The sequence below is a fragment of the Tupaia chinensis genome, unplaced genomic scaffold (genome assembly GCF_000334495.1).
Source record: "Tupaia chinensis unplaced genomic scaffold, TupChi_1.0 Scaffold000570_1, whole genome shotgun sequence".
In the NCBI taxonomy this organism is placed as follows: Eukaryota; Metazoa; Chordata; class Mammalia; order Scandentia; family Tupaiidae; genus Tupaia; species Tupaia belangeri.
This window is the reverse complement of record NW_006160084.1, coordinates 24,571-44,860: the sequence shown is the minus strand read 5'-3', so window position 1 is coordinate 44,860 and position 20,290 is coordinate 24,571. Positions and strand designations below refer to the sequence as shown.

At 41.1% G+C, this 20,290-nt stretch overlaps 1 protein-coding gene across 2 annotated transcripts in view; it reads left to right on the top strand.

Moving 5' to 3' along the window:
• GXYLT2 (glucoside xylosyltransferase 2) overlaps positions 1–20,290 on the top strand; it is a gene marked incomplete at its 3' end in the record, with an annotated part of 111,529 nt that overhangs the window by 69,365 nt on the left and 21,874 nt on the right.

Here is a 20,290-nt window from a genome sequence, read left to right as displayed (position 1 = left end):
TGGGCACACACGCACACGCGCCCGGCGTGAGTTTTAAGCCACCGAGTCCGGGACACGAACCGCGGTCGACTACGTGGGAGTCCAGCGACATAGCCATTACGCTAACTGCTGGTTCCCTGAGAGGTTATTTTTGACAAGTTCCCATCATGTTGTAGCCTTCGGCTTGGCCTATCAGGTAGCTAGGATTAAAGGCACATGTCCCTGTGCCCAGAGTGTTGAGACCAGACTGGAAATCAAACCTGGATCTTCCACAGGGCTCATGCCTTACACGGCAGTGCCCTACTGCTTGAGCTATTGCAGCTGGGCCAGCACTGACTTTTAATAAGCCCCAGGATTATAACATCTAATGTCTTTCTTGCTCTTAACACTTGCTAGAAATATTTACACTTAAAGGAGTTAAAAAAGAATATTATCAAGAGAGAAGAAAATTGCTTACAGTCTTGATGTGCAAATGTAGCATGAGAATTTTCTGACCCCATATTTCCAAGAAACTTGTCTCACTGTTTAATATTTCAAGGTATTACCAAGCCAGATAAGAATCTTAGATTACCTAGATTTTGTATATCACATCAAGGACAGCAATGTATAATATTGCCTTTGTCCTCTTAAAGTTTATTAGAAAGACCTGTGACTGGTTTTCATGTTTGGAAATCTGTGTACTTGCCAGAGTTGTTATACTGATTAAGCTTGAGGTTAATAGAAAAAGGAGGCCTGGGGCCAGCAGGTGGTGTAGTGGTTGGGGCACTGGACTCCCACATGGCCGACTGTGGTTTGAGTCCCAGACCTGGCAGCTTGAAACTCACACTGGGTGCAAGTGCATGTGTGACCAAAATCTTGAGAGGAAAATGGAAGGAGAAGGGATTACAACATGGCTATCTCCCCAGAAGGTGATTTCTCACTTTCTCTCTCTGTCTCTGGTGAGTGCATGCCCCCTATAGGAAAAAAAAAAAATCTCTGACAAAAAAAGAAGAAAAGGAAGTTTATTGGACTTTTTAGAACTTTTTATAATTAAGGTCAGACCTCTGTATTATTATTAATATTATATATACCTCAGTATTTGCAATAAACTTTGAGATAACCTTGGACCCAGCCTTTGAAAATCAAGAAATACTGAGAGATGTATAGAATCTGGTGGCTTAAACTCACGCCGGGCGCGTGTGCGTGCATACCCAAGATCCCAAGAGGAGAATGGAGGAGAAGGGATTGCGGCGTGACCATCCCCCCAGGGGGTGATTTCTCGCTTTCTGTCTCTCTGCCATCTCTGTCTTTCTGGTGAGCACACGCGCCCTATAGCAAAAACCTCTCCAAAAAAAAAAAAAAAAGAAGAAAAAGAAAAACAGGAACAGCAAGTAGAATCCCCGTAAGTCAAGTCTGTACATTTCATCAAGCACCAGGAGGTCAAAAATTATTGGGATGAGATTAGCTACTAAAATGATCACACAAAATGACCCTAGATACAAGCTTTCCACAGTACGTTTACTCACATACTGTTAAAGGTTTGACATTCAGGATATTAATTACAACTCTCGGTTACATGTGAGAGAAACTTAACTCTAACCAGATAATAAGCAAAGAAGGAAATTAATTTATTGGCTTATCTAACTGAAAGGCAAATGATTCCAAGGGCTAATTCACAACATGCCTAGATCCAGGGGCTCATGCAATGTCATCAGGATTCTCTCTCTCTCTCTGTCTCTCTCTCTCTCCTTCTCTCTCACTCATTCACTCACTTACTCAGTCCCTCCTTGCAAATCTTTCTCCATGAATGGAACATGATGATTGCTTGAGGCGTCCTGAAGTCCAAATCCTAGAAGCTTAGCAACTACAGCCAAAAACAAAGCATGACAAGGTGGAGAATTCCAAAGTGGTGGCATGCAGAATTGCTCCACAGTCAAACAGGTGAAATTATTTTTAAATTATTATCTAAGTTCTATGCAAGTTGTCCTGAGGACCTGAACAGTCAAAGAAACCTTTTTTTTTTTTTGTGTGTGTGTGTGTGTGTGTGCTGTAGGGTTTATTCACTCACTGGACAGGTTGGGGAAGGAGAGTTGAGAAAGTATCCCCCCGAGGGGGATGGCGGTGCCAAAATTCTTTCTCTAACCTTCTCTTGGGATTTTGACATGCACACATATGTGCCTAGCATGTTTTTTCTAGTGACCAGGTCCAAACTTGAACCATACAGTTGGTCATGTGACCACCAGGTCACAGGCTGACCCGAGAAACATTTATTCAAGGGCCGTAGTACAACAGGTAACTGTGCATAGGAAGCCGGATATCATATGGCCAACCATTGTTCAAATCCCAGCTCCAGTGACCTGGAAAGCCCATCAAGCATGTGTGTGTGTGTGTGTGTGTGTGTGCGTGTGTATGTGTGCGCACCCAAAATCCTGACAGGATGGAGAAATGGAGGAGAAAGGATTATAGTGTGACCACACTCCATTGGGGATGTTTTTTCTCTCACTCTCTTTCTATCTCTCTCTCTCTTTCTCTGGCAAGTGCAAGTGCCTTCTAGCAATTAAAAAAAAAGAAAGAAAGAAACATTTATACAAGAATATTAACTAAAACTTGGTAAGAAGAGGGAGAATATCTGAACTACAACCTACTCCCTCCCTCCCCACTTCCAATTTAGCATGATGGAAACTCAGCTCCAGGCAGTTTACTCAAGAACACAGGAATCCTTTTCTCCCCATCTTCCACTTGAAGAATAAGGTATTTCCTTGGGAGGGGCAGACCAGCAACATTTAGAGCCTAAATTCCAGGCAAGTATGGCCAAAAAATCAGAGGCTTCCTTAGGGGGAGGTTTGTTAGTTTCGTGAGCATAACAAGCTATACCCTCAGCCAGTTCATTTACAAGGGAAAACTGGGGGAGAAGACAGGTAAAAAGTGCCATCCTGGTGTCAGCACAGTTTTCATACACTGTCCTCAAATCTTCAAATGGGCCAGAATTTAATTGGACCCAATGTGGATCAATTTGTGCTCTACTAAAGAAATAACTCTCCTCCTTCCCAAAAAAGTGGGAAAAAAAGTATTAAATTAAATTTTATATTAGAAAATATTCACTTAGGGGACCAGCAGATTGCATAATGGTTACATTACTATACCCCCACACAGTCAACCACAGTTCAAGTCCCAGACCTGAGACTTAAAACACATCAGACATGTGTGTGTGCATGCCCAAAATCCCAAGAGGAAAATGGAGAAGAAGGGATTGCAGCGTGCCCATCCCTCTTGGTGGGTGATTTCTCACTTTCTGTCTCTCTGTCTCTCTCTGTCTTTCTGGCAAGTCCACATGCCCTCTAGCAAAAATCTCTCTAAAAAAATAAAAAGAAGGACCAGCAGATGGCATAATGGTTATGTTGTTGTACTCCCCAATAGTTGACCACAGTTTGAGTCCCTCACCCAGTGAATTAAAACTCACACCAGCACATGTGCGTGTGCGCCCAAAACCCCCAGGGGAGAATGGAGAAGGGACTGCTGTTTAGCCATCCTCCCTGGGAGGTGATTTCTTGCTTTCTGTCTCTCTGTTTCTCCAGTGAGTACACATGCCCTTATAGGAAATATCTCTCAGAAAAATAAATAAATAACATAAAAAGAAAAATTTTAAAAAGAAAGTATTCACTTGGGGTCAGCAGACGGCATAGTGGCTACATTGCTGGACTCTCACATGACTGACCATGGTTCAAGTCCTGAACTTCAAAATCATACTGGGCACATGGGTGTGCATGCCCAAGATCCTGGAGAACAATGGAGGAGAAGGGATTACACAGTGGCCATCCCCCCAGGGGGTTATATCTCACTTTCCCTCTCACATTCTCTGTTTCTCTCTCTCCAGTGAGTGCATGCACCCTAAGGCAAAAACCTCTTTAAAAAGAAAGGAAATATTCACTTAATACAATACAAAGAATAGAAGTACAAAAAAGACATAAGATATAACAAAATCAAAAAGTATAATGGCAGGTATAAATTCCACTATAAAAATAATAACATAAATATGAATGGATAAAATAATTCAATCAAAAGGCAGAGACTGTGACAGATTGTTGGTAAAGAATATAGGAGGTACATTTAGGTTCAAAGGAACAAATAGGATGGAAGTAAAAGGATGGAAAAACTTGTATCATGCAAACAACAACCATAAGAATACTGGAGTGACTGTACTCATATCAGGCAAAGTAGAATTTTTAAAAAGAAAAGCAACATGGCATAGTGGTTAAGACACTGGTGGTATAGTGGCTAAGGTGCTGGAGTCACACATGATAAAACACATCAGACATGTGTGTGTGCATGCCCAAAATCCCAAGAGGAAAATGGAGAAGAAGGGATTGCAGCGTGCCCATCCCTCTTGGTGGGTGATTTCTCACTTTCTGTCTCTCTGTCTCTCTCTGTCTTTCTGGCAAGTCCACATGCCCTCTAGCAAAAATCTCTCTAAAAAAATAAAAAGAAGGACCAGCAGATGGCATAATGGTTATGTTGTTGTACTCCCCAATAGTTGACCACAGTTTGAGTCCCTTACCCAGTGAATTAAAACTCACACCAGCACATGTGCGTGTGCGCCCAAAACCCCCAGGGGAGAATGGAGAAGGGACTGCTGTTTAGCCATCCTCCCTGGGAGGTGATTTCTTGCTTTCTGTCTCTCTGTTTCTCCAGTGAGTACACATGCCCTTATAGGAAATATCTCTCAGAAAAATAAATAAATAACATAAAAAGAAAAATTTTAAAAAGAAAGTATTCACTTGGGGTCAGCAGACGGCATAGTGGCTACATTGCTGGACTCTCACATGACTGACCATGGTTCAAGTCCTGAACTTCAAAATCATACTGGGCACATGGGTGTGCATGCCCAAGATCCTGGAGAACAATGGAGGAGAAGGGATTACACAGTGGCCATCCCCCCAGGGGGTTATATCTCACTTTCCCTCTCACATTCTCTGTTTCTCTCTCTCCAGTGAGTGCATGCACCCTAAGGCAAAAACCTCTTTAAAAAGAAAGGAAATATTCACTTAATACAATACAAAGAATAGAAGTACAAAAAAGACATAAGATATAACAAAATCAAAAAGTATAATGGCAGGTATAAATTCCACTATAAAAATAATAACATAAATATGAATGGATAAAATAATTCAATCAAAAGGCAGAGACTGTGACAGATTGTTGGTAAAGAATATAGGAGGTACATTTAGGTTCAAAGGAACAAATAGGATGGAAGTAAAAGGATGGAAAAACTTGTATCATGCAAACAACAACCATAAGAATACTGGAGTGACTGTACTCATATCAGGCAAAGTAGAATTTTTAAAAAGAAAAGCAACATGGCATAGTGGTTAAGACACTGGTGGTATAGTGGCTAAGGTGCTGGAGTCACACATGACTGATCATGGTTCAAGTCCTGAACCTGGAGGCTTGCTTTCTTGCTTTCCCTCTCTCTCTCTCTCTCTCTCTCTCTCTCTTCTGTGTTCAAACTGAAGAAATAATAGTGATAATAATGAATAAAATTAAATAAAATTATTTATTTATTTAATTTTTTTGAGAGGTTTTTGCTACAGGGCGCGTGCGCTCGCCAGACAGACAGAGAGAGACATAGAGACAGAAAGCGAGAAATCACACCCCAGAGGGGATGGTCACGCCGCAATCCCTTCTCCTCCATTCTCTTCTTGGGATCTTGGGCACGCACGCACATGTGCCTGGCGTGAGTTTTAAGCCACCGGGTCCGGGACGCGAACCGCGGTTGATTATGTGGGAGTCCAGTAACATAGCCATTACGTTAACTGCTGGTTCCCCAATAAAATTATTTTTTAAAAAAGAAAAGAAAAGCAACATCACTAGAGAGAAACAGTAATGTTTAATAATGAGAGAAATTTCAATCCATGAAGAAGCTATAACAATTGTAAATTATATTTACCTAACAGAGCTACAAAATTCATAAAGCAAAACTGACTGAATTTAAGTGAGATAGGTAATCCACCAAGAGTGGGAGACTTCAGTACCCTACTTTCAATAATGGATTGAACAACTAGGCAGAACATCAACGGGAAAGAAGATTGGAGCAACACTATAAATCAAGTGAACCGTCGGGTGTCTGTAGAGTATGCCACCCAACACCAGGAAAACACACATTTGGGGTACACATGCAACATTCTCTAGGACAAACCATATGTCAGACCATCAGAGAATGCAGTGAATTTAAAAGAATTGAAGTTATACTAAATATGTTCTCTGACCACACTGAGATGGAATTAGAAGTCAGTAACAAAGAAAATTGTGAAGTTTACAAATATGTTGAAATTAAACAGCATACTCCTAAATAACTAATGCTTCAAAGAGGAAAATCACAAAAGAAATTAGAATGAAAATGAAGAGACAATATACCAACACTGTGGGAGGCAGCTAAAACGGGGTTTAGAGGGAAACTTATAGTTGTGAACTGCTACACTGCAAATGAGGAAAGATGAAAAATTATTAATCTAACCTGGCAAAGAACAAACGGCAATGAATCTAAACAAGCAGAAGAGAAATAATAAAAGAGTGAAAATAATTGAAATAGATATAGAAAAGTCACAAAGAATTACACCATAAACAAAAGTTAGTTCTTTGGAAAGATCAACAAAATTGATAATACTTTAGTCTGAACAAGAAAAATAAAAGAGAGGACTCAAATGACCAAAATCAGAAAGAAAAGAGGGAACATGACTATCAACATTCCTGAGATAATGGGCTTTATTATGACTAATTGTGTGTCCATAAATTAGGCAACTTAGATGAAATAGACAAATTTGAATTCTGTGGGTTGGCTTTTTACTTTCTCAACAATGTCATTTAAAGCATAAACGTTTGCTTTGGGTGAAGTGCAGGTTGTCTGTTTTGTTGTTACTGCTGTGCTTTTGATGTCACACCTAAGAAGCCCTTGACTAATCCTTGGTCTTGGTTCTTGGGTTACCCCAACCACATCCAGGTTTATCATTATATTCAGAAAGAAAGGATGCTGTGGGCCAGCTTGAGTCACGTTGTGCTCATGAGTAACAGTGGCCAGCAACATGTAAGCCACAGAGACTGGGGTTTACCAGAGGGGAGAGAGTTGCTCTTGCCAGAAGGTGGAGGAAGATAGGCGAGGGAGGGCAAACTATAGACATTTATTTGACTTAACAGTCAATAGTTTTGTAACATCTCTTAGGCTTTCAGAGAAGTCCTTTTTGTCAATGGTGAGAAGTATGAGGTAATATATAAAGTGTGGCCTTTAGGAAATTTAATAGCCATAGCATTAGGAAGCATTTATTGGAGACAAATATTAATTTGAGATTTATAGAGAGAATATAGTATAGTTGTTAAGACCCTCTAGCAGCAACTCAAATATGTTCAAATTTTGCTTCTACCACTTACTACTTTGTAGCCTGGGGAAATACCTTAACCTTTCTTTATCTCAAATACTCATCTTTAAAAATAGTGATACGGGGACCAGCAGTTAGCGTAATGGCTATGTCGCTGGACTCTCACATAGTCGACTGTGGTTCGAGTCCCGGACCCGGTGGCTTAGACTCACGCCAGGCGTGTGCGCGTGCATGCCCAAGATCCTAAGAGGAGAATGGAGGAGAAGGGACTGTGGCGTGGTCATCCCTGCTGGGGGGTGATTTCTTGCTTTCTGTCTCTCCGTCTCTGTCTGGCTAGCGCACGTGCCCTATAGCAAAAACCTCTCCAAAAAAGAAAATAAATAAATAAATAAATAAAATAGTGATACGAATATTACCTATCTCACAATATTGTGAAAATGTGAATTAGTTAATGTGTTCAATACTCCTAGAAATATATGTGTGTGTAGCACATAGAAGTATTAGCTGCTATTTTTATTATTTCTATTTTTATTACAACTCATATGGGGCATGAAACTTCTGAGATCATAACTCTTTTCCCAAAAAGGAACTTACCTTGGTTAATAGCAAGAACAGTTTTTTGGCCCAATTGGCCAAGTTAGAACCAACATAGAAAAATCGTAACATGCTCCATCAGATAACCCCCCTATTTTGAATTTAGTTATATTCTAAGGAATTATCTTTTCGACCCCAGCATAATAACCCTCCTAGTAGTTGTGTTGTATAATTGAAGAGTCATGTTTGTTATGAAGCATAAGAATCATAACTAATTATTTGTTGATTACTGACTGTAACATAATTCCCTGGTTACAAGCAATCATAATAGACTCAGGCTAAGTTAGCCAGGAGAGGACGTAATAAGATGTTGGGAGTTTGCAGAAAGGAAAGAAGCATAGCCAACCAGGCTTGTGTCTGATGAAAGGTGGTGGGTGAATCATTTGCATTTATATTCATTCTTCTCCAACACTAAGCTAAAATTCATTCTTAGCTTTTTAGAGAACATAATCCTATTCTAGAATGAAAAGAACAGGAGGGGACTAAATGGCAATTAAGTTTAGAAGTAAATTTAAGTGATGTTAGCCAACTTGATCAACTTGAGGCAGCTATTTCTTTAACCAGTGGTGGGAAAAGCTCAGAAGCAAACCATATACATGGCAGAATCCCCAAAATGCCAATAAATTGGTAACATTGAATGTCACGTTTTCAACATGATGCTCTTAACTGTGCCTGGATTCTCCTAGTCCGGAGAAACGGTGGTCTGCCTTCTATAGAAACTAAACCTCCAGGGCTGAACGGTGACACAGTGGGAAAATGCGGTGCTACTTCTGGAATGGCAGTGATGGTCAGCCTAAAACCAGGAAGTTTGGTTACATCTCTGTTTTTTTTAAACAAAGCACTTAGCCCCCCTGATTGCCTATTTTATACCATTTAACTAGGAATCTGCCCCTCCACTTGTTGGGCAAGATATTGGACGTTTATTTTTTTTAAACATAGCTTTATATATTTTTTTTCTATGAATGAGAAAGACTGAACCCCCAGCATGGTTTTGACATCGCAGTCTTCCCCTAACCTTCAGCCAGCCCCAGATCTTAGGGCAGTGTGTGCCTGGTACAATCAAGGAATTCTCTTGACCTGAACTGGGACCTTTGCCATGTGGGATTGCCTCACAGAGCACCGCATCTTACACTGTGTCCCATGTCAGCCCCTGGAAGTTTAGTTTCTACAGAAGGCAGAACATCATTTCTCTGGGCTAGGAGAATACAGGCACAGTTGAGGGCATCATGATGAAAACATGAGATTCGGGACCAGCACATGGCATTATGATTACGTCATTGGACTCCCACATAGTTGACCACGGTTCGAGTCCCTAACCTGGCAATTTAAAACTCATGCTAAGTGTGTGTTTGTGCATGCCCAAAATCCCAAGAGGAGAATGGAAGAGAAGGAACTGCAGAGTGGCCTTCCCCGCTGGAGGGTGATTTCTCACTTTCTGCCTCTTCTCTCTCTCTCTGGCAAGTGCATGTGCCTTAAAGCAAAAATCTCACTAAAAGAGAAAAAAAGAACCTGAGATTCTATCAGCAACTTACTTGTGGATGTCAAAACTCCAGACCTTCTCTCCCACATACACACCCCAGAAACTTACAAAGAAAATGATGTCTTTCAGACAGATATTTGAGAGAAATATCTTTGGGAATTTAAGGTCACTGACATTAGGGTATGCCCATTAGCATGGCCTACAAGCTTCCTACACTGAAGCACACAGATCTCAGATACCCTCCTTGTACTTTCAAACAGCGCTTTCATCTGAATAGAAACCCAACAATCACTGAACACTCGAAGAAACACTTTAATAGGAAACACAAAGAGAGACTATCAACTTTGATAAAATAATGGGTGCTAGCAGTTAGTGTTGTGGTTAAGGAACTGGACTCCCAAATGGTCAACCATGATTTGAGTCCTGGACCTGGTAGCTAACTTTATCACTTTCCCTTTCTCTTTCTCTGTTTCTCTCTGATCAAATTAAAAAGTAATAATAACAAATAAAATTAAATGAATAAAAAAAATTCTTTACAAAAAGAAAATAATGAATGCAGGATGAATACAAAATTTTTAAAATTATCATTAGTATCCTCAGAGGAAGAAAACATTACATGTATTAAAGAAGCATTGGAACCTATAAATAATAAATTGTTTAGAGAATTAAAAGACTTATACATTACACAGAGCCAGCAGGTGACATGGTGGTTAAGGGCTCTGGACTCCCACATAGCCGACTGTGGTTTGAGTCCCAGATCTGGTGGCTTGCTTTCTCACTTTCCCTCTTGTTCTTGCTCTTTCTCTCACTCTGTCCCTCTCTGGTCAAAATAAAATCAGTAAATAAAGTTCATTTTTTAAAATTCTATAATAAAAGGGTACCAGCAGTTGGCGTAATGACTATGTCACTGGACTCCCATGTAGTTGACTGCGGTTTGAGTCCCAGACCTCCTGGTAACTTAGACCCACGCCAGGCACGTGTGCGTACGTGCATGCCCAAGATCTCAAGAGGAGAAGGGATTGAGGCATGGCCATCCCCTGGGGAGTGATTTCTCACTTTCTGTTTCTCTGTCTCTCTTTCTCTATCTCTGGCAAGCACATGCACCCTGTAGCAAAAATATCTCTAAAATAAAAAAGAAATAGAAAACATGCTGTACATCGCAGACCCAAAGGCTTGAAACTCATATTGGTCACATGTGCGTGCATGTCCAAAATCTCAGGAAGAGAGTGGAGAAGGAATTGTGGTATGGCCATCCCCCCGCCCCCCCCCCGGGGGGGTGATTTCTCACTTTCTGTCTCTCTCTCCAGTGAGCACACAGCCCTATAGCAAAAATCTCTCTAAAGAAAAGAAAACATGCTGTGTGTGTGTGTGTGTGTGTGTGTGTGTATACTTGCCTAAAGTCCTGAAAGGGTGAAGAAATGAAGGGATTGCATTCTGCTTTCTCTTGAGGAGTGCAGTGGCATCATAAATGTATTTCTTACTGTGGAGTATAGTTGAAAATCACTTGAGAAACACTGCCTTAAAGTATAATATCTTGGGACCTGCTGGTGTATAGTGGTTAACTCCTGTGTGGTCAACCGTGGTTTGAATCCTGGACCTGACGCCTTGAAACTCATGCACGTGTGTGCCTGCCCCAAATCTTGAGAGGATGGAGGAGAGGAGATTGCAGCATGTCCATCCTCTCAAGGTTGATTTCTAGCTTTCAATCTCTTTGTCTCCCTGGCGAGTGCACATGCCCTATAGCAAAAAATCTAAATAAATAAACAAACAAACAAACAAGAAAGAAAGAAAGAAATCTTGAAATCATACCCTGAAAAAAGAAGACCCATACGATAGGTGGTCAAGGACTCCCCATCATGTTGGATACACTTACCAGGTGCTAGGAATTTTAGGTTTATGGTTTCATTAATTTTCAAACTTTTTGAGGATGTTCTCATTTACATGTATCCTCTTTACAACAAGGACACTAAAGTTTAGTGAAATTAAATTATTTTCATGGGATAAATCTGAGAGCCTAGGTTGGAGCCCAAGTTCCTCCCATATTATAGTCATTCTAAACTTAGTAGTTCCTGCAGTTTATTAATGCCAGTATTTTCTCCTGTGCTTATAGAAAACATTCTTAAAGTGTTCCACAACATCTACTTTCGAAGGTTCCCTGGGAGCTTCTTTTTTTCAACATGAGTGTAAAAGTAGAGCATGTGGAGGCCAGCAGATGGCATAGTGGTTACATTGCTGGACTCCCACACGGCCGACTACAGTTCGAGTCCCAGACTCAGTGACTTCAAAATTGCCTCAGGCACATGTGCATGTGTGCATGCCCATGATCCCAAAAGGAGAATGGAGGAGAAGGGATTGCAGCTAATTCCCCAGGGAGTGATTTTTCACTTTATCTCTCAGTGTCTCTGTCTCTCTGGTGAGCACACGCGCCCTATGGCAAAAAAAAAAACCTCTGAAACAAACAAACGAAAAAAAGTAGACCGTGGGTCTTTGTTTGGACCAGAGGCTGTTGGATTTATACAGTTGCTCCCCTCTCCCGCTTTACTTTTCCTCTACGCTACTATCTTCAGAGTTACAGTATGACATAATGGACTTATTTCTTTCATTTTTTTTGGCTTCTCTCATGAACATGTGAGCTCTATCAGGGCAAAAACCTCTGATCTCTGCACTTAAAGTAATGACTGGTAGTGTTAACAGAAGTCATTGTATAATTACTTAGATAGATGGATGGGTAAGGAAGGATGGATGATAATTGCATGGGCAGCACATGGATGGATGGGCAAATACATGGATGAATGGTCTTGTAAGAAGGGTTTGAACAACTGCTAGGAAGGGTGGCAGGGACAATTTAAAGATTCAGCACTTATGAAAGTACTGAGCTTTGAAGCTCATATTTGCTTGATAAATGTTAGTTGGGTTTGATTCTCAAATATAAGGAAAGGGGAAACCTTCTTTGAAAATCAGTCCAGTTTGAGTGTAGAGCTCAGTTCCGTGTGACCCAGTGATCCTGTTTCAGCAGCTCCTAGCAGAGAATACAGTCTCTGGGGAGGCAGCATCTGACTGAGAAACCAGACTCTGCTTTAAATGACAGTTGCCATGGCCAACGGGCTGTGTCTACAGCCAACAAAGAAAGATAGTGTGTACTTGCTGGCTGCGATCATAACACCTGATAAGAGGAGGAAGCAAGCCAACAGGGAGCATGGAAGCAGATGGAAGATCTGAGAGAGCCCTTTTCTCAGAATATGCCAGAGAAACCAGATACCTTCAGTTCCACAAGGCCTGTGGAACACAGCCTGCAGAAAAGGTTCTGCATGCAGATCTAACAGTTGGCTACATAGCTGAGATGATGAAATCAGAAGCCAAGCACAAGTTTAGTAAGGCAGAATTTTAGGAGAACCATCCAGAACAAAGCCTTCATTGATTTGTCTAACTCAGAGACAATCTGAATCTTGTTCGTAAATATTGCACTGATCAGAATAGTCTATTTTATTGATGGGAGCATATGTGAATGTAGTCGTATATAACATTGGTACACCCTGCTCTTGGTTAAAACATCACAAAAATGCATGTTATATGTAATTCCACAAGGGGGCACAGTAGAAGCAAAAATAAAAATTGATATTCTCTCATTTTCTCCTGCACACCCTATTTTAAGCTAATAATTTAAGTGAACAAAAATCTCAAAACATGTTAAATGGTGGAAAACTATTTAACCAGGAATATGTATTTATTTTTGTCCAAATTCTTAATGTGTATATATATATATTTGAAAACAAACAGAAAAGAAGCATTGTATAATAATAATAATACTGTCAAAATGTCTCTTACTCTCACTATTTTAACAACATCAAAGGGGATGCTTGGTAATATACAGCATCAAACAGAATGTTCTTTTGTTCTCTGCATATCTAAAATGAAAGGGAACTATCCCAAAATAGATTATTAGAAAGTATAGTGTGTACAGCATGATTCTACCAGTAATTTTTTTAAATCCAAAAGTTCATGTGTTTGTGTATATATACATGAGTGTGTATATGTTCATATATACACACAACCATTTAATTCGAAAATATTTATTGAGCGTTAAAAATATGACTGGCCCTACAAATATGACTGTGAATAAGATAATCCAAATTTCCTGCTGTCACGGAGCTTTGTCAGAGAAAACTGACAAATAATTAATAAACTACAAGTTAATTTCAGGTAGAATAAGAATTATGGGGCCCAGTAGGTGGCGTGGTGGTTAGGAGTGCTGGGCTCCCACATGGCCAACTGAGGTTCAAGACCCAGACCTGGTGACTTGCTTTCTCGCTTTCTCTTTCTCTGTCTCTGCCCCTCTCTGGTCAAATTAAAAATAAATATAAGTAAATAAACAAAGTTAAATAAAATAATTCTTAAAAAAAAAATTATGGAAAAGAGCAAGCCCCCAAGGCCTAGCTGTTAAGGGAGTCAGATTCCACAAGGCCAACTGTGGCTTGAATCCTGGCACCCACCAGCTTGAAAAACACACTGGGCACCCATGCATGGATGTCCCAAATCCAAAGGGGATGGAGAAATGGAGAAGAGATTGTGGTGTGACCATGCCCTTCTAGGAGTGCTTTCTCCCTCCATTTCTCTCTCTCTTTCTCCCTCTCCATTCCCCTCTCTCTTCCATATAGATATATTTTTCCATACACATGTATACATGGAAAGAATAAAAGAGTTTACAGAGTAGTGAGGGGCTCTGAAAAGGTAACACGTGCACTGAGTCCAGACTTCCCAGTTATACAAAGATCCCCCATACAGATAATGCTTAGACACAGTCTGGGATGATATTCACTGAACTGTTAATGTTGGTTAATTCTTAAGAGAAGAGAGGAAGTTAATTCCCCAAGAAGGGGACTTGGAGTGGAGTGGTGTGGTAGTGTGGCAGATCATTTTGATGGCTGAATATGTTTTTATGATGCACAAGCATGGATTTGCTTATCATGGGATTTAGATGATTTCTCTTAATGGCAAACCAGTAAGAGAAGAATACCTGCTTAATATAGGCAAACTCTCTATGCATATTTGAGAGGCTATATAGATATGCTAGAATTACGCAGCCATGAAGGTGGTACACACCTTGTTCTGACTAGGTGTTCCTGGGTCTAGATGTATTCACATTAACACAGAAAACAAACACAAAAATGACAATAGAGAAAAAGATTATTGTATCAACTTGTTTGCTCATCTCCCTGTAGCCTGTTCCTTCCCTCCTGCATGCCACTCCTGGGTTTTTGGTGTTTGAATGATGTTTTCACCAGGTGGATCCAGGTTCAGAATCTACCTAGAGTCCTGCCTTTACAAGAGCAAATCTAAAGCTCTTGGCCTGGTGTATAGAGCCATTTGCATTCTGACTGCATTTACCTGTTAACTCCCAGCATCATTCCAAATCATGAATTTCCATTCCAGCCAGGCTGGTCTGCTGCTGTCTTTCTAAGTTGTGGGACACATCACCTCCTCTATGCTGTTGCTGGGTAAAGTACGCTGGCCACTCTACTCTCCCACCTCCAGCCTCACATGTTAAAATCCTATCTATTCCTTCAGAACTTAGCTAAAAACCCTCATAACCTAAGCTCAGTATTCTCTTTAACAAATTTATCAAAGACACACATACAGGGGGGCCAGCAGGTGGTATGGTGGTTAAAGGTGCTGGACTCCCAGATGGCTGACCATGGTTCAAGGTCCGGACCTGGCGGCTTACTTTCTCACTTTCCCTCTCTCTCTCACTCTGTCCCTCTCTGACCAAATTTAAATAAATAAATAAATAAAGTGAAACAAAATAACTTAAAAAAAAAAAAAAAAAAGACAACACATATAGGGGCCAGCAGATGGCATAATGGTTATTTCGCTAGACTCCCACATGGCTGACCACAGTTCAAGTCTGGGACCAAGAGGCTTGAAACTCACTCCAGGCATGCTTGTGAGCATGCCCAAAATCCCAAAAGGAGAATGGAGGAGAAGGGATTGCAGCACGGCCATCCCTTCCTTGGAGGTATTTCTCACATTCTGTCTCTCTGGCAAGCACATGTGTAGAGAAAATACCCCCTCAAAAAAAAAAAAAAAAAAAAAAAAAAAGAAAAAGAGACACATATACACAAACACTTGGGTTCCTGAAGTCAGTATCAGTGTGAACTGATGTTTTTAAAAAAATATACAAAGGATGGGGCCAGTAGGTGGCATGGTGGTTAGGTACACGGGACTCCCACATGGCTGACCATGGTTCAAGTCCTGGACCTGGTGGCTTGCTTTCTCACTTTCCCTTTGTCTCTGTTTCTCTCTAGTCAAATTAAAAATAATAATAATGGTGATGAATAAAATAAAATTAAATAATTTTAAAATACTACACACACACAAACACACACAAGGTATGAACTGACTTCGTGGCCTGGTGGTTAAGACAATAGGATCATTAGCAGTTAACGTAATGGCTATGGCGTTGGACTCCCATGTAGTTGACCACGGTTCACGTCCCAGACCTGGCGGCTTAAAACTCATGCCGGGGGCATGTGCGCACGTGCCCAAGATCCCGAGAGGAGAATGGAGGAGAAGGGATTGTGGCGTGGCCATCCCCCCTGGGGGGTGATTTCTCGCTTTCTGTCTCTCTGTCTCACTCTGTCTGTCTGGCGACAGCCCCCGGCCCCTTAAGAAAAAAAAAAAAAAAAGAAAAAAAAAAAATTTAAAAAAAAAAAACAAAAAAAAAGGCAATAGAATCCCACATGGCCAATGACATGGTTCAAGTCCCAAAACCAGCAGCTTGAGAAACACACCAGGTGCATGTGTACTTGTACCCAAAATCCTTAAAAGAGGGAAAAGTGGAGGAGAAGGGATTGCAGCATGACCATTCCTTATTGGTGGGTATTTTCTCTTATCCCTCTCCCTGTCTTTGTTTTAGGTGATACATGTGTCCTTTGGCAAATTTTTTAAAAACATTTTTAAGTAGAGACTTAAAAGAGTTTGTGGAAAATTTAAAGTATGAGTTTATTTTGGTTCAAAATTTTTAGATCTATGTATAGATTTTTCATAGCACATATTTTCCAGGAACACTGTGAAAACCTCTCATATAAATATATATTTTTTTATGTAAAATACTTATTATATCTTATACATATTTATCTGTATATGCTGGATTGTCAGGAAAGTTATGATGCATTTTTGCATAGAAAAATACATCATGACTTCCCCAATGACCTAACATATAGTGTGTGTGTGTGTATGTATATGTGTATATATACATATATATATATAGATTAGATAGATAGGGAGAGGAATGATTACAGATACATATGCATATCTGGGCTGATACACATTGCATACATTTCCTAGCTGTAGCCTCTGAGAGAGGCTGGAAGCAAGGACACCCTGGTAGCAATGAGCACATCTGACACCCTTAGATTGGTTTCTGAATTCTATCCTTCTAGTAAAGGAACCAGAGCTCCCTGGAGAACTGCTTGATTCCAGGGCTGAGATCAGGGAAGATGCAAGATGACCCTGGAATGTCTGGTGCCAGAAAGCAAGAATGTGCTGAGAAAAAGGATTTAATTAAAATAAATTTTAAAGAAAGAGGGCATATATGGAAAGAGTACCAGAACCAATCAGAGAGTTCTGAATGACTAGAATCAGAACAACATAAGCCACAAAATAATGACAGTATTGAATTATAACCTCCCCAATAAAATGATTTTTCATAAATTCCTACTAGTGTAAATAATAACTGAATAAATGAGTAGATAAAAATGACATTTCTACTTTACAGGAGAATTCTGATTAATATATGCCCCAAAAATGAGGGGACTATAAAATCCCTATTTGAACACTTGGTGATAAGTACTGAAGGACAGGTCTACCTGTGAATGCTAAAATTAAAAGTTGAAAGTTTAACCAGAAAGAGAATAGCTGCATAATTTCATGGTGTCTTCAAAATACTTAGTAAATGCAAGCTGGAAAATAATTTTACCATGGAGAATATTGGCAAATGCTACCTTTGCCAAGTGATCAAGGCTCACATAACTGACAATATAAATCAACATCACATATGCCCAGGGGTGCCTCACTGCAGAGGGCCTGTCGCTCTTTGGTGGTGTTCCCTGACACTGATAACCACCATCAGATCATAAGAAAACATCAGACTTCCAGATTGAGAGATGTTGCACAAAATAATTGACCTGTATTCTTCAGAGATGTCAAGATCTTGAAATGGCAAGAGACTGAAGAATTGACACAAATTGAAGAAGACTACATGACATGATAACAAAATGCAATGTAGGATCCTTCTTAAGATCTTGGAACTGGGACCAGCAGTTAGCATAATGGCTATGTCGCTGAACTCCCATGTAGCCGACTGCTGTTCAAGTCCCAGATCTGGTGGCTTAAACTCACGCCGGGCGCGTGTGCGTGTGTGCCCAAGATTCAGGGAGGAGAATGGAGGAGAAGGGATTGAAGCATGGCCATCCCCCCGGGGGGGGGGGTGATTTCTCACTTTCTGTCTCTCTGTCTCTGTCTTTCTGGGGAGCGCACACGCCCTATAGCAAAAACCTCTACCCTGCAAAAAAAATAGTATTGTACCAGGGTTAATTTCTTTGTTTTGGTAAATGTTCCATAGTTACGTAAGATGTTAACCCAAGGAAAAGCTGGGTGAAGAGTCCATGGAACTCTCTGGACTTTTTTTTTTTTTTTTTTTGGCAATTCTTTTAATCAGTTCAACGTGTATGTTTTTTTTTTTTTTTTTTTTTTTTAGCAATTCTTTGTAAGTGTAACATGATCTCAAAATGAAAGCTGTTGGGCCAGTTCAGTAGTGCAATGGCAGGTACTGCTAAAGTGACGCTGGATCCAGATGGAAGATTACGTGTTTAGTCCCAATTGACCTGTACCTGCCAAATGGGTGCGCCCATGATCCTGGCTGGCTAGGAAAGCTGGGTTGGTCAGGGGGAGATCATGTGTGAGACCCTGTTAGGGCTGCTTGAATGAGCTCTCTTTCTGTCTCTCATATTAAAAAAGAAAAAACAACGTAACTTTAAAGATATAAATACGAAAGTTTCTAAAACACCATACACCTGCAGGTTCCTGTGGCCCTGCTGGGCCCTAGTAATTTAGAATCTGGAGGAGAGGCCTGGGAATCTGCGTTTTAAGCAAACTTCTAAGATGAATCTCACGTGCATTGAAATTTAAGATCAGTTGCTCTGGGGCCGGCAGATGGCATAGCGGTTATGCTGCTGGGCTCCCCCATGGCTGACCACAGTTCGAGTCCTGGACCGGTGGCTTGAAAGGCATGCCAGGCATATGTGCATGCATGCCCAAGATCCCAGGAGGAGAATGAGGAGAAGGGATTGTTGTAATGTGGCTATCTCCCCTGAGGGGTGATTTCTCACTTTCTGTCTCTCTCTCTGGCAAGTGTACACACCCTATGGCAAAAACAGAACAAAGAAGAGGATGCCTTCTGGGAAAACCTTCCTGAGAAAGGATGAGTTGGCACTAGGTGTCCAAAAATAGTGGGGGAAAAGTTCTGTCCTGCATTTGGGGAGCCTTTGGGAGAACTCCACTAACAGATTGGGAGAGTGCTTACCAGAATTCACAAGAGCTCGTTGGAGCTTATCTACAGAACTAGGGAAAGGGAGAGAAGCATGAGGTCACTGCAAGTTTATTTATGCCCACAGATACCATGTGGGAAACATCGGGTTTTATTTTAAGATAGGTTTTTACTATAGGCTGCGTGTGCTCACCAGACACACAGAGAGAGACAGAAAGAGAGAAAGTTGAGAAATCATCCCCCTGCGGGGTTATAGTCAAGCTGTAATCCTTTCTTCTCCTGGGATTTTTGGGCACGCATGCACACCCATCTATCATGAGTTTCAAGTTGCCGGGACTGGGACTTGAACCATAACCATGTGGGAGTCCAGCAATGTAACCACTAAGCCACCTGCTGGCCCCTTGGTAACCATTTTTGATTTGCACACTAGTCATTTGTTTTAATCCTTTAGGCAATCATCTAAAATAGCAATTTTCTTTTCTTTTTTTTTTTTTTTTTTGGAGAGATTTTCACTGTAGGGTGCGTGCGCTCGCCAGACAGACAGAGAGAGACATAGAGACAGAAAGCAAGAAATCACCCCCCAGGGGGGATGGGCACGCCGCAATCCCTTCTCCTCTCGGGATCTTGGGCACGCACGCACACGCACCCGGCGTGAGTTTTAAGCCACCGGGTCCAGGACACGAACCGCGGTCGACTACGTGGGAGTCCAGCGACATAGCCATTACGCTAACTGCTGGTTCCCTAAAATAGCAATTTTCTAACTTTGAGACTGACCAACCTATCTAGGACTATATATGTATTTCACAGTCCATAAAGCTGCCATTTTTAAGTGCATGGAGGACCTTATCATCTTTGTCTCTGATTGTGAACTTAGGGAGTGAACTGAGAAAGAATACTCCAGAAGGGGCTGGCAAGTGGCGTGGTGGTTAAGTGTGCTGGAGTCCCACATGGTCAACCGGGGTTCAAGTCCCAGACCTGATGGCTAGTTTCTCGCTTTCCCTCTCTCTTTCTCTCACTTTGTTCCCCTCTGGTCTAATTTAAATAAGGAGGGAAAGAAGGAAATAAATAAATAAAATGAAAGCAGAGAAAGTTAAAAAAAAACAAGAACACTCCAAAAGTCATGTGTTGGTCATTCCAGCTGCTGCAACAGAATACTTGGGACTGGGTGACTTAAAGAACAATGTATTTCTGGAAACCAGCAGTTAGCGTAATGGCTATGTCTCTGGACTCCCACGTAGTCAACCGCGGTTCGCGTCCTGGACCCAGTGGCTTAAAACTCACACCGGGCGCATGTGCGTGCGTGCCCACGATCCCGAGAGGAGAATGGAGGAGAAGGGATTGCGGCGT